Source organism: Humulus lupulus, chromosome 1, assembly GCF_963169125.1.
Source record: "Humulus lupulus chromosome 1, drHumLupu1.1, whole genome shotgun sequence".
Lineage (NCBI taxonomy): Eukaryota > Viridiplantae > Streptophyta > Magnoliopsida > Rosales > Cannabaceae > Humulus > Humulus lupulus.
The window spans coordinates 125,981,164-125,996,988 of record NC_084793.1 but is presented as its reverse complement, the minus strand read 5'-3'; the positions used below and the strand labels follow the sequence as shown (position 1 = coordinate 125,996,988).

General features: G+C 35.1%; 1 non-coding gene across 1 annotated transcript; it reads left to right on the top strand.

Moving 5' to 3' along the window:
• The first annotated feature begins 15,293 nt into the window (after positions 1 to 15,293).
• Positions 15,294 to 15,399, top strand: LOC133813228 (small nucleolar RNA R71). Its single transcript, XR_009884264.1, has one exon. It is a non-coding gene; the product is annotated as a small nucleolar RNA R71 (small nucleolar RNA).
• The last annotated feature ends 426 nt before the right edge of the window (positions 15,400 to 15,825 follow it).

Genomic DNA, 15,825 nt, shown 5'->3' with positions numbered 1-15,825 from the left:
GGATTATATACTTGGTTGTGACTAGGTTATCGCTAGGGGCTCGGAACTGGGTTCGTGATTGAGGGTCATTCATTGTTAACCCATGAAGGGACCAAAGGTAAGCAAACTACACCCAGTATGTGATACATGTGATTATGGCTTGGTTCGGATTGTTAAACAGGGATATGAATAGGGCTAGGAGCCTTGAGAATGTGCATGATTATGATTATGCCTATGATGATTGATTAAGCATGATGAATGCTTTGTATATGGATATTTTTTATATAATGAATGCATGTTTGCATTATCTAATTGAGAAAATCATTGACTTATTAGTCAAGGATGGCAATAGTGTTGAGCATTGGTCGAAAAGTATAGACTTATAAGTCAAGGGCGGCAATAGCGAGCTAAATGCTGGTCGATATGGTTAGACCTAACCAAGAGTGCATCATATGCTTGTCCGGCCCATTGGTCAAGGAAAATTCAGCACTAGGTACGCTGGGCCAACTCCTAAGCTTGTTATATAGAGGATAGGGCAATGGGCCTCGGGGTGACTTATTAGTCCCATATCCTAGGGTTGGGCCCCAGTCTTGACTTATATGCAAGAACTACAATAGCACGCTAAGCGCTGGTCGAAAAATGTTGACTTATAAGTCAAGGGTGGCAATAGCACACTGAGTGCTGGTTGATATGGTTAGACCTGACCAAGAGTGCATCATACGCTTGTCCAACCCATTGTTCGTGGAATTTTCAATGCCATGTACGCTAGGCCAGCTCCAAAGCTAATTATATATAGGATAGGGCAATGGGCCCCGGGGTGACGTATTAGTCCCATATCCTAGGGCTGGGCCCCAGACTTGACTTATAGGTCAAGAACGACATTAGCACACTGAGTGATGGTCGAAAGCATTGACTTATAAGTCAAGGGCAGCAATAGCGCGCTGAGCACTGATCCATATGGTTGTGCCTAATCAAGAGCATGACATACGCTTGACTGACCTATTGGTCGTGGAAAACTAAAGCGCCAAGTACGCTGGGCCAGCTCCAAGACAGGTTATACAAAGGATAGGGCATGTAACGCCCTGGATAGCCAAGACCGTTACACTGTGTGATTATAAAGGTGCAAGACTTGCTAATCAAGTCATATAGTTGAAAACATGATCCTAAAGTCATAGTTAGGCAAAGATTAAAAGGTTTTAGTCTTAAATATATAATTTTCATATAAAATGATTGTTTAGCACATGGGATCCCAAAACAGGGTGTAAAAGACACGTTTACAAAAATTCCAGAAGTCGTAAATAACTCAGACCACTCTAATGGAAAAACACATTTTAGGTTTCCGTCTCTGTACAAACCCTCGACCGTGGCGGCCGAGCAGCTGACAATGAACACCTCGCCCCTAGAGCTCTCCAACTCATGGTTGATCTAACATATCCTTGCCTTTACCTGCACCACATGTAGCACCCGTGAGCCGAGGCCCAGCAAGAAAACATAATATCGCAGCTCGATCAATATCAATAATCAAATACTTCACAAGCATGACCAAATATTGAACAATTCACAAAATTCACGTATTCAATGATAACAAACGACAAATTAACAATTTGTCATCCAGATAATCAACATAACATATTCATCAGGTTAGCAACAATAATCACATTAATAATCAACAGTTTATCACAACCATCAAATGATTCTCAGAGTCGGCGCTCCTAGGTCGTACCCTCTGTTTAACCCACTGTCTTCAGCTGACTTAGGCCGCCCCCAGTGTTATACCCACTGACTCCGGCCAGCTTAACCAAGCTCAGTGATTAATAAGCTATCCTCAGCTACAAGTGGCTAAGCCGCGCCCTGTACGCAAATATTGATTCCGGCACTCTTAGGTCGTTTATCATATGTCCCCGTGGCGTAATACCACCTCATGACATTATATACAAATAAAGGGAAATCTTAGTCCCAGTACAATCACATATCACAATCATACAGTAATGTATACAAATATAGGGAACACTTAGTCCCAACTTAACCACCTAACCGAAGCACGATCCTGTCCAAGCACTAGCGTAGACCTGGTCACAGCCACAAGTTAGAACCATCACTAAACTTTGATTCCAAAACCTAACCGCGGAACCAATCCCGAGCCCTCGGGAAGCCCTAATTCCATCAAACGGGGTGGTGGAATCAAACCCCGAGCCCCCGGGAATAAACCCTAAGAAAAACACCCAAAACCCATTTCCAGAGGCAGGGTAGCGCTACAACGCCCTAAGGAGAGTGCTACAGCGCTACAGATAGAGTCCTAAAATGATAACTCTACAAAATAGAGTTATTTTACCACTTTTTATGTGCTAATTGTTGCTTAATTCTTGAGTTTTTAATTGATTTATTAAGTTTTTAAGTAATTTTGAATTTATTAGGTTTATTTTAATTTTATAGATTTTTTTGTATTTTTATTGTTATATTTTTGTAAAATGTTATGGCTTAATTAGTTAAAATTAATATTGTTAAGTTATGAGTAAAAAGATGTAATTTTGAGCTTAAATGTTTTGTAAATTAAATTTTAATTAATATTTTCATGGAAGTTATATTGTATATTTTATTAGTGAAAATATTTAATTTTAATTTAGTTTATAATTATTTTGTAGGAAATAATGTTATTTTTAGGTGCTTTAAATGCAAGGAAAATGATTAAAAAAGTTGCATTTGTGAAGAGGAAATAGCAAATTTTGGCACAAGGCCATCTCATTTCAGCAACACTCCAAGGCATAAATCGCTGCTACAGTACCTTCGGCCCAACAATGAAGACTCCTGAAGTCGTACACCCGAAGCTCCTTCATCACACCTGAAGCCAGCTGTTGTCGCACTACCTGTCCAAGCCATCACACACCCCTGCACCACTGAAGCACTCCCCAGCCATGGCCATGCAGTTTCATCACCTCCTAAAGTCCCAAGACCATCAACAAAGCAGTCACAGGCCCACGGTTCTTTCCTCAGCATATATCATCATGCCTCCAACTTAAGACCTCAGCCAAGGCTGGAAGCCAAGTGCTTCCCCAGCTGCTCCAAAGTCAATCGAATCACTCCACCAACGGGCCTGTTCCAATCCTTTGGCCCAAGTCAGCTTCAATAGCCCAAACGGCCCAAGTTAACCAAGCACCAAACAGCCACCAAAAATGCCAAAAATCATATTTTTCCTTCCCAATGTTTTTTTTTTCTTATCACTCAAATATCAATTCACTCTTCCCTATTTTTCTTACCTAAATAAACATTCCTAATTCATTTTTTTTACCCTAGCTTTTCACTAATCTTTTACCCAACCAAACATTTCATCTTTCCAATACTCTTACACTTACTCTATTTATCCTACCACTTCCCAACACAATTAAATTAATCAATTTATTTATTTTAATTTGATTAATTTAATCTCCATATTTTGCCTATAAATAGAGTCTTGTAAGACCATTTGGGGAGCTCTTCTTCATCTTTCAACATCTTCTACACATATTTTTCTCTCTTCTTTTCACTATTTTCTCTCTACCATTTTCATCTTTTGAAGAGCATGTCAAGTATGTTATTTTGTAATTTTTATTTCAATCTAGTTATGAGCTTCTAATCTTTTTCAAAGGTTATTAAGATGATGATGAAGCAAAATGTAACTAGATAGTATTTTTTTTTTTTTTGTATGTTGATTTCCTATTTGTACAACATTGTTTATGGATTTTTCTATTAAAGATATGCATTTTTCATCTAGTGTTGATTGTTAAAGCATATTACACTTAGTTCTTCATTATGCAAAAATATGATATTCTTTGATTAAATGTTTTTCATTAAATTGTTCACATCTAATTCTTAGAGCATAAGTATCATATTTTTCCTAAACATAATCTCTTTGATTTTTTGTAGTTTCATTAGGTTGTAACACAACTAATGCTTAGAAATTATATCTTATATAAGTGAAGAAAAATCCTACATTTTTTAAAGTAACTTGTGCTTGAATAGAAAATGTATTTTGAAAAAAATATAGTGTGATTTATTTCAACTATATCTAAACTTGTGAATCAATATACTTATAAATACTATTGAACTTGAATTTTTTGGATTCTAATATCTTAATAATCTTATTTTACATATCTCATTTGAAAACCATTTTTCTATTTAATCTTAAATCATTTTTATTACTTGTCTTTTATTTTTCTAAAACAAAATCTTATCAAATATTTGGAACTAGGTTAGAGTATTCTTGCTTTGTTTGAAATAGTTTCTTTTGATGTAAGTCAACTACCATGGGTTCGACCTCGTACTTACATGAACATTATATTCTGAAACGATTCGTGCACTTGCGAGTATAATTATTAAGACACCCTCTTTTGGGATCAACAAGTTTTTGGCGCCGTTGCCAGCGAGTTGCAAGAAAGAAACGATCTTTCTACAAGGTAAGTAACATTCTTCTACTAGTTATTTTATTTTTATTTGCACTATCATCTTAAAAAAAAAAGTAAAATATATATATCTATAAAAAAAATCAAAAAAAAAAAGAGTAAAAATCGAAAAAGAAAAAAAAAAGTTATACATATATTTATTTATATTGTTATATTATATATATATATATCTTGGTAGTTGATGGCATTTAGTGCCTCCTACTTACTTATTAGTTGAGTGCATTAGTGCCTCCTAACCCTTTTTCTTTTTCTTTTTCTTTTTATGTTTTTTTTCAGTTGAGTGCATTTGTGCATCCTAAATACTTGATAGTTGAATGCATTTTTTGCCTCCTACATACTTGAACAATCTATCTCCTTTAGTGATGCCATTAGTGCCTCCTAGCTTTTATTTTTGTTTATTATCTTAGTTGATGGCATTAGTGCCTCCTAAGTTCTATTATTATTATTAGTGTTGGTTGATGGCATTAGTGCCTCCTTGCTTTTATTTTATTTTATTTATTTATTTATTTATTATTTTTTTTTATCATTTAGTTGATGGCACTTGTGCCTCCTAATTTTTACCTTAATTTTGTTATGGTTGATGGCATGCTATGCCTCCCTACTCTTGCCTAATTTTTGATAATCTTACATAATTTTATCTTATTTTTCTTTGTTTTTTTTAATCATATTATCATGTAATTATTTAATATCTTAACATTGTTCTCTTAATTTTATTTTTCTTTTTGCCTTAATTGTCATTTAAAAAAAAATAGTTTGTCATTTAATTTTTTCCATATGAATCATTTTAATTATAGTTGGAATTCTGAGTACAACTATTATGTGCAATCAAATTTAAATTATGGAGAAACTAATGACATGCATGATTATGGTGAATCCTTAGATATCCCATTTCCCCCCACCTATAATCCAAATTTTTCATTATGTCATACCCAGTTTCCAATAGGGCATGAATTCAACATACATAATCAAAGTCATGCCCAATCCGACCTATCATATCCCATTCAACAAGAAACGAGCTCATCTTTAGAGGATACCCTACAACAGTTTATGCAATCAACCTACCAAATCTTACTAGCCCAATCTCAGTCAATCTCAAAAATTGAAACAATAGTAGGACAACTTGCAACTGTTATAGAGTCGGAAAAACAAGTTCATCCCAACCAACTCATTCCCAATCCAAATAGTCAAATTGAAAATGAAAAGAAGAATGAAGTTGTTGAAGAACTTGTAATATGTATCCAACCCCCTAATAAAACAAAAGAGTTGGATGAAATAATTTTCGAGGCTCATAAGGAAAACGAAAAAGATATAATTACATTTCAAGAGCCCATAATTGAACAAATTTGTATATTTACTCAAAATGAAAAGGAGTCTAATATAGATATGCAATTTTCGTATTTTATTGATATTCCATTAAAATTGCATATTTCTAACTTTCTTGTACGTGTGATGTTATCAATTGTTATTCATGGCATTTGCATCAAAGTCATAACTCACTCTACAAATGAAATTTTACACCATCGATTGGGTGTAGGTTAAAAGAAAATAAAAATTAGTCGAGCTAAAGACTATAAACTAAAGCGCTTTGTGGGAGGCAACCCATATTTTTATGTTTCATTTTATATTTCACTTTTGTTGTGTGTTTTATTTATGTTTTAGGTTAACTTATTGTTTTGATTTTTGTTTCTTTTTTGTTGCACTCTTGACAATGCTGCATGATGAGGTACGACCATTCTAAACTCTAAACTCTTTCACGCTTCAATTTATATTTGTATTTTGATACATTGAGAATAATGCATAAATTAAGTTTGGGGGTAGTGGGTTTATATGGTTACTTCTTTCATGTGTTTGAAAATAGTAGAATTTCTTTTAAAAAAAAACAAAAAAATTGGATGGTAGAGTATCTATTTTATATGTTAATTATAACAAAAAAAAAACAAAAACAAAAAAATATATATTTATATATGTTTAATATTATCTTTCTAGTAATTTATATTTATATAGTTTTGTGCTTTTATACTTTATTTTCTATAAAAAAAAAATGAAAAAAAAACCCTTTTGGTGATATCCATTTTTCATTTGATAATACCCTTGATTGAGTTTGATTTTAGTTTAAAAAATATATGAATCTTTTTTTAAGCTTTGTGTTTAATTCGTGGGGTCAATTTTGCTTAAAAAATGAAATTTTGAAAAAAAAATCATTCATCATAATATGTGAAATAAATAGTTTATTACAACAATTTTTCCAAAATTCACATAATAACTTGATAAATAGTTTTGGACTTCTAATTTAAAATATATTTTCAAAGCAACATTGACTATGGAATTAATTACATAAGGTTAATTTTGATTCATATTTTTTATAAATTATTTTCAATGTGCAATCTTTGAGGACATTTTTGATATCACCAAATAAAAAAAAATGTGTGTTTTTTATTTTTCTTTTGCTTGAGGACTAGCAAAATTCTAAGTTTGGGGGTGTGATAACTCTACAAAATAGAGTTATTTTACCACTTTTTATGTGCTAATTGTTGCTTAATTCTTGAGTTTTTAATTGATTTATTAAGTTTTTAAGTAATTTTGAATTTATTAGGTTTATTTTAATTTTATAGATTTTTGTGTATTTTTATTGTTATATTATTGTAAAATGTTATGGCTTAATTAGTTAAAATTAATATTGTTAAGTTATGAGTAAAAAGATGTAATTTTGAGCTTAAATGTTTTGTAAATTAAATTTTAATTAATATTTTCATGGAAGTTATATTGTATATTTTATTAGTGAAAATATTTAATTTAAATTTAGTTTATAATTATTTTGTAGGAAATAATGTTATTTTTAGGTGCTTGAAATGCAAGGAAAATGATGAAAAAAGTTGCATTTGTGAAGAGGAAATAGCAAATTTTGGCACAAGGCCATCTCATTTCAGCAACACTCTAAGGCATAAACCGCTGCTACAGTACCTTCGGCCCAACAATGAAGACTCCTGAAGCCGTACACCTGAAGCTCCTTCATCACACCTGAAGCCAGCTGTTGTCGCGCCACCTGTCCAAGCCATCACACACCCCTGCACTACTGAAGCACTCCCCAGCTGTGGTCATGCAGTTTCATCACCTCCTGAGGTCCCAAGACCATCAACAAAGCAGTCCCAGGCCCACGGTTCTTTCCTCAGCATATATCATCATGCCTCCAACTGAAGACCTCAGCCAAGGCTGGAAGCCAAGTGCTTCCCCAGCTGCTCCAAAGTCAATCGAATCACTCAACCAACGGGCCTGTTCCAATCCTTTGGCCCAAGTCAGCTTCAATAGCCCAAACGGCCCAAGTTAACCAAGCACCAAACAGCCACCAAAAATGCCAAAAATCATATTTTTCCTTCCCAATGTTTTTTTTTTTCTTATCACTCAAATATCAATTCACTATTCCCTATTTTTCTTACCTAAATAAACATTCCTAATTCATTTTTTTTACCCTAGCTTTTCACTAATCTTTTACATAACCAAACATTTCATCTTTCCAATACTCTTACACTTACTCTATTTATCCTACCACTTCCCAACACAATTAAATTAATCAATTTATTTATTTTAATTTGATTAATTTAATCTCCATATTTTGCCTATAAATAGAGTCTTGTAAGACCATTTGGGGAGCTCTTCTTCATCTTTCAACATCTTCTACACATATTTTTCTCTCTTCTTTTCACTATTTTCTCTCTACCATTTTCATCTTTTGAAGAGCATGTCAAGTATGTTATTTTGTAATTTTTATTTCAATCTAGTTATGAGCTTCTAATCTTTTTCAAAGGTTATTAAGATGATGATGAAGCAAAATGTAACTAGATAGTATTTTTTTTTTTTTTTTTGTATGTTGATTTCCTATTTGTACAACATTGTTTATGGATTTTTCTATCAAAGATATGCATTTTTCATCTAGTGTTGATTGTTAAAGCATATTACACTTAGTTCTTCATTATGCAAAAATATGATATTCTTTGATTAAATGTTTTTCATTAAATTGTTCACATCTAATTCTTAGAGCATAAGTATCATATTTTGCCTAAACATAATCTCTTTGATTTTTTGTAGTTTCATTAGGTTGTAACACAACTAATGCTTAGAAATTATATCTTATATAAGTGAAGAAAAATCCTACATTTTTTAAAGTAACTTGTGCTTGAATAGAAAATGTATTTTGAAAAAAATATAGTGTGATTTATTTCAACTATATCTAAACTTGGGAATCAATATACTTATAAATACTATTGAACTTGAATTTTGTGGATTCTAATATCTTAATAATCTTATTTTACATATCTCATTTGAAAACCATTTTTCTATTTAATCTTAAATCCTTTTTATTACTTGTCTTTTATTTTTCTAAAACAAAATCTCATCAAATATTTGGAACTAGGTTAGAGTATTTTTGCTTTGTTTGAAATAGTTTCTTTTGATGTTAGTCAACTCCCATGGGTTCGACCTCGTACTTACATGAACATTATATTCTGAAACGATTCGTGCACTTTCGAGTATAATTATTAAGACACCCTCTTTTGGGATCAACATAAAACGCCCAGGAAGCCTAAGCCTAGCGCTGTAGCGCCCAAAGGCTAGTGCTACAGCGCTAGTCACAGAACCAAAACACCCTCTGATTTTTCCTTCGACTTTCTTTGAACCAAAACTCCTCCAAACCATAACCTCACACCAAATTGAGTCTACCATTACCTACAACTCACCCCACACAACCCAACAACCTAAAACTGACCCACATGCATCATCAAACCAAGAAAACAAGCACTGAACCAAGAATTCCAGAATTCAACCAGAAACTCATAAATTCAAAACTTCAAAGCCTGAATTTGTTACCTTCAATGGAGAATTTTGACCTTAGGTTATCTCTAGTATCCTTCCAGCCTCAAGCCCTTCAATTTCTCAATTTTATTTCCTTTAATTCCATTCAAAACTCAAGCTTAGAAATCACCTCAATATAACCTAGAAAAACTCATCAGAAATCTTGAAACTTACCTCAGTTAAGCTTAATTTCAGTAAACCCTCCCAGCTTCACTAAGGATCCAGGTACTAAGCTTTGGCCTAATCCTGCTCTGTACCATAACTCTAAAAGCCCCTAAGAAATGGTGCAAAGAGAAGGAACCGAATGAGAGAAAAAGAAGTTAACTTAAGAGTTCTATTTTTTTTTCCTTCTTCCCTTTTTCTTTCAATTTCCACTACCCTCTAAACAATCCACTAAGTGTAAAAAGGCAGATGGGTACTTATCTCTGTTTTAAATGAAATGACCATATTTCCCTCCCATTATAATATAAACCTTAAAACATTCTAGGGGCATTTTGGTCATTGCTCCCAATTCTCGCTAATTCCTCGTGTGCTCTAATAATTACTGCTTAATTCCCGTTATCTTAATATTCACCAATTATTTTCCTCAATGCCAAATAGTCTCCAATATATTTCCCAGAAATACCCCCGAGCTCTCGTGAGCCGGGTATAAATTCCCACCGTGACTTTTTTGCTAAACCGCTCACTAGGATCGCTTCAAGTCTCAAACTGCAAATATATCCACATAATAATGTGGCCTCAACAATTTATCAAAAATAATCATGTTTATGCCCTCAACGGGCCAAAATTACAATTATACCCTTATAACCTAAACAGGGCCTTCATGCATACTAACACTCATAGTCATGCATCTCATATATTCATATAATCATATAAGCATGCTTATCACATAATCATGCATCTAATCATATCCATATACTCATTCGATCATGCATGCCATACAATCATGCATTTAATCATTCATTCACATAAATACCAATTATGCCCTCCTGGCACACTAATCAAGGCCCTTAAGCCTTATTAGCAATCTTGGGTTGTTACAAGAAAAAAGGCCCCGAGGTGACTCATTAGTCCCATATCCTAGAGCGCTGAGCCTCAGTATGAATTATTAATCATGTATTAGAGCGCTGAGTCCCAGTATGATTCATTGATCATTTATCTTGGGCTATTGGCCCCATATGACATTGTAGTCATTTATATGAATGGTATGCATGCACGAGTAGGGTTATTGAATAAAATTGTTCAACTAATTAAGAATTAAAACAAAAACACAAATAAATAAATAAATAAATTATAGGAATGCCTCCTACAACGCTGTCGATAATGTCATTTAGCCAGACGTTAAATACCCAATTCAAATGGGTTCCAAAAGCAACACAAACTTGTATTTTTCCACCGATCCTTCCAAATAGTGCTTCAATCTCTGACTATTCACCTTAAAGTGTCCCGTCTTCTCGTTATAAATATGCACTGCTCCGTAAGGCAATGAGACAACAACTGTGAATGGTCCCGACCATCTCGACTTTAATTTTCCTGGAAAAAGCTTCAATCGAGAATTAAATAATAGCACCTTGTCTCCTAGTTGTAAATCCTTCCTAATTATCCTTTTATCATGAAATGCCTTAGACTTTTCTTTATAAATCTTTGCATTCTATAGACTTCATTTCGAAATTCATCAAGCTCGTTCAACTCAAGAAGCTTATTCTGTCCTTCCACAAATAGATCAATGTTCAGCTTTTTTACTGCCCAATAAGCTCGGTGCTCAAGTTCCACCGGTAAATGACATGCCTTTCCAAACACCACTCAATATGGTGACATACCAATCAGAGTCTTGAAAGTTGTGCGATATGCCCACAATGAATCATCAAGCTTATTTCACCAATCCTTCCTTGATGTATTTACTGTCTTCTCCAAAATACTTTTAATCTCCCGGTTTGACACTCCTGCTTGACCATTGGCAAGTGGGTGATAGAACAAGGCCTTTCGATGATGAACTCCATAACGAGCGCATAGAGCTGTGAATGATTTGTTGCAGAAATGACTTCCTTTGTCACTAATAATTGCTCTTGGAGTACCGAAAAGGGTAAAAATATTTTTATGAAGGAATTTAAGTACCTCCTTACCATCACAAGTAGGAGTTGTTGTAGCTTCCACCCATTTAGAAACATGATCTACTACCAGCAAAATGTACTTGTTATTATAAGATGACGGGAAAGGCCCAATAAAATCTATTCCCCACACATCAAACAACTCAACTTCCAGAATTCCAGTCATCAACATTTGATCTCTTCTTGATATGTTACCGGTCTATTGGCAACGATCACAACTCTTAACAAATGCACTAGAATCTTTAAATAACGTGGGCTAATAAAACCCACATTGCAAAACTTTTGTTGTTGTCCTTATTCCTCCAAAGTGACCACCACAATGTAAAGTATGGCAATGAGTAAGAATGGAAATCATCTCCTGTTCCAAGACACATCTTCTAATTACTTGATCAGCATAATGACGAAAGAGAATGGGCTCATCCCAATAATAATGCTTGACTTCCGAATAGAACTTTTTGAGTTGTTGCCTTGACATGTCTGGAGTCACAACTTTAGGTACCAAATAATTGACATAATCAACAAACCAAGGCAGCTTTTCTTCACTTTCAATGGAAAATGACTGTTCATCCGAAAAAATTTCATCAATCTGTTCCTCTTTCTCACTAGGATCTTCTCCTTTTTCCAATCTAGATAAATGATCTACAATTAGATTTTCTATCCCTTCTTTGTAACTAATTTCCATATCAAACTCTTGCAATAATAGGACCCATCGTATCAAGCGGGGTTTGGCATCCTTCTTGGTCATAAGGTACTTAATAGTAGAATGATCTGTGTAAACAATCACCTTCTTACAAATTAAATATGGGCTAAACTTATCGAACGCAAAGAAAATTGCAAGTAATTCCTTCTCAGTAGTTGCATAATTTAATTGAGCATCATTCAAGGTTTGACTAGCGTAATAAATTGTTCGGAATACCTTGTCAACTCGTTGTCCCATAATCGCTCCTACTGATTCAAAAGCAAGTTCCCAATTCGGTCATACAACAATAGGAGCAGATATCAATTTCTCCTTCAGCGTGTTAAATGCTTTTACACATTCAGCATCAAAGTCAAACACAACACCATTCATAAGTAGAGTAGATAAGGGCTTTGAAATCTTCATAAAGTGTTTTATAAACCTCCTATAAAATCCAGCATGGCCCAAAAAACTACGAACCCCCTTAACAGACACTGGTGGAGGTAAGTTTTCTATTGTAGATATCTTGGCCCTATCTACCTCAATACCATGGCATGAAATTTTGTGCCCAAGACTATTCCTTCTGTCACCATAAAGTGACATTTCTCCCAATTTAATATTAAATTTGACTCCTCACATATTTTCAAAACCCTCTCCAAATTAGCCAAACATCCATCAAAAGAGGCCCCAAAGACTGAATATCCATCCATAAAGATCTCTATACCTTTTTCCACCATGTCTGAGAAGAGAGACATCATACATCTCTGAAAGGTTGCTAGAGCATTACTTAACCCAAACAGCATTCTCCAAAATGAAAATGTTCCATAAGGACACATGAAGGCAGTATTTTCTTGATCCTCCGGTGTTATGGAAATTTAATGGTCTCTCGAATACCCATCCAAGAAACAGTAATAAGGATGGCCTGCCAATTTTTCCAACATCTGATCTACAAAATGCAAGGGGAAATGGTCTTTCCTGGTTGCCTTATTCAGTTTATGGTAGTCTATACAAATTCTCCACCCCGTCACCGTATGATTTGGAATCAATTCATTACTATCTTTCTTAACCACCGTCATGCCACCCTTCTTCGGGACTACCTGAACAGGACTAACCCATGCACTGTCAGATATTGGGTAAATTACCCCTGGATCCAACCATTTAAGGATTTCCTTCCTTACCACCTCCCTCATTGAAGGATTTAGCCTCCTCTAAGTATCGATATTATGCTTGCTATCCTCCTCCATTAATATATGGTGCATCATAGTTGAAGGGCTTATACCCTTGATATCTGCCAAAGTCCACCCAATTGCTAGCTTGTGAGCCCTCAACACCCTAAGTAGCTTATCTTCTTCAATCAAAGACAACGAAGCTGAAATAATAACTGGTAGTGTGTTGTTCTCACCTAAATATGCATACCTAAAGTGATCAAGCAATGTCTTTAACTCAAGAGCTAGTGGCTTCTCAATAGATGGAAGAGGTCCCTCAGGCACTTGCCCCAATTCCTCATATTTCTTTTTATAAATTTGCCCTACTGAGTTCTACCACTTAACATATTCACTGGCTTCAGTTCCGTCACACTCTGTAGGACTTGCAACGAAACTCAACTCAAGTGGATCCTTAATGGACTTGACCTCTTCACCTTGTTCCTCCAATACACTAACACTGAAACAACTGTCACTAGCTGAAGGATATTTCAAGGCTTTAAAAACATCAAAAAACTACCTCATCACCTTGTACTCTGAGCCTTAACTCACCCTTCTAGAGATCTATCAACACTTGCCCCGTGGATAAAAATGGTCTTCCAAATATAATAGGAACGTCGTCATCTTCCTCCATATATAAAACAATGAAATTCGCTGGAGGATGAATTTATCTACCTTTACTAGAACGTCTTCTATAATACCTCAAGGGTGTGTTAATGAACAGTTAGCCATTTGAAGAGTAATAGTAGTGGGTCTAGCTTCCCCCAAACCAAGTCTTCTTAATACAGACAACGACATTAAATTAATTCTTGCACCCAAATCACATAAAGCCCTCACACAATTAAAATTCCTAATGGTTCAAGGTATAATGAAGCTTCCTGGATCTCTTTACTTTTGAGGAAGTTTCTTTTGAATAGTTGCACTACACTCTTTTGTTAATGCCACGGTTTTATAATCCTCCATTTTCTCTTATTAGACAATATCTATTTCATAAACTTCACATAACTAGGCATTTGTTCAAGAGCCTCTACAAAAGGAATGTTAATGTGAATCTTCTCAAATACCTCAAGAAATTTGGAGAATTGTTTGTCAAGATTGGCCTTTCGGAACCGTTGAGGATAAGGAATCCTTGGTGTAGGCTCAGTGTATTTCGGCTTCTCTGTCTTTGGAAGGTCTTCAGTATCCTCCTCTTGTGCTAGACTAGTAGCATTTTTATCCTCTGTCTTCTTTCCCTTGTCATCCACTGTAGGCCCATCATACTTAGTCCCACTCCTCAAAGTGACAGCTTGACATTGCTCTTTGGGATTTACCTCTGTGGAACTAGGAAAATTCCCTTGCGGTCAACTAGAAAGTAGTTTAGCCAACTGACCCATTTGTGTCTCCAAATTCCTGATTGACGACCTTGTCTCTGTCATGAATTGATTTAATTGGTCTGGCTGAGTTGTTGGTGAGTTAATTGGAGAATGTGGTGGTGGATGAGATGGGGGTTTGGGTCATAATAGGGCATAAGTGTTGTCCATAAGTCAGTTGATGAGGTGGGTGTTTAGGTGGGTATTGTGGATACTACGATTGTGTTAGGGTGATTCTTCCATGCAGGAGTATATGAATTTGAGTAAGTGTTGGGTGCAAGTCTTGGAAAGTTACCAATAACCTGTGCCTATTCCAAAGGCAAACTGTTTATGTCTGTTGAGCAACTAGCAGTGCTCGGGCATTGTTCATAAGAATTCGGACCCCCACAAATCTCATAACTCATTACATTATGTACTTGCATTGCTTGGGCAACGAGGTTATTCTGCTAGAATGCTTGCTTAGAGATGCCACTTGAGCTGTCAATAAAGCAATAGGATCCACCTCTAAGAATCCTACCACCTTCTTATTCTCACGCTCAGTGAGCCAATTGTAGTTATTCATGGCCATCACTTCCAGTAATTTATAAGCTTTATTAGCGCTTTTTCTCATAAACACTCCTCCCGATGCTGCCTCAATAATTGTCCTTGTATTTCCCCCCAAACCATTAAAAAAAGTGTGCACCAGCAAACACTTCTCTATTCCATGATGTGGGCACTTCCTTTGCAACTCTTTAAATTATTCCCACACGTCATATAAAGACTCTTCATCCAACTGATGAAAGTTATTAATCTCTCCTCTATATCGGGCTGACTTCGTAGGAGGAAAATATTTACCAAGGAATTTCTGAGCCAAGTCTTCCCAAGTGACTAGAGTTGGCTTGTAATGAATTCAACCAACTCTTAGCTCTGTCTCATAACAAAAATGGGAATAATCTTAATCTGACAGGATCGTTACTCACCCTGTTCATTTTGAATGTCTCACACAGATCTAAAAAGTTGGTAATATGGAGATTTGGATCCTTGTTTGGTAATCCCCCGAATTGTACACAATTCTATACATTCTGAATGATCGAGGGTTTTATCTCAAAATTATTCATCTCTACAATAGGAGGACGAATACTTGAATGTATCCCCGTAATAGTAGGGAGTACATAATTTCTCAATAGTTGGTCAGCCCCAGCTGCTACGTTACCTGCATTACCCAGATTTGCATTGTTATTGACACCGTTA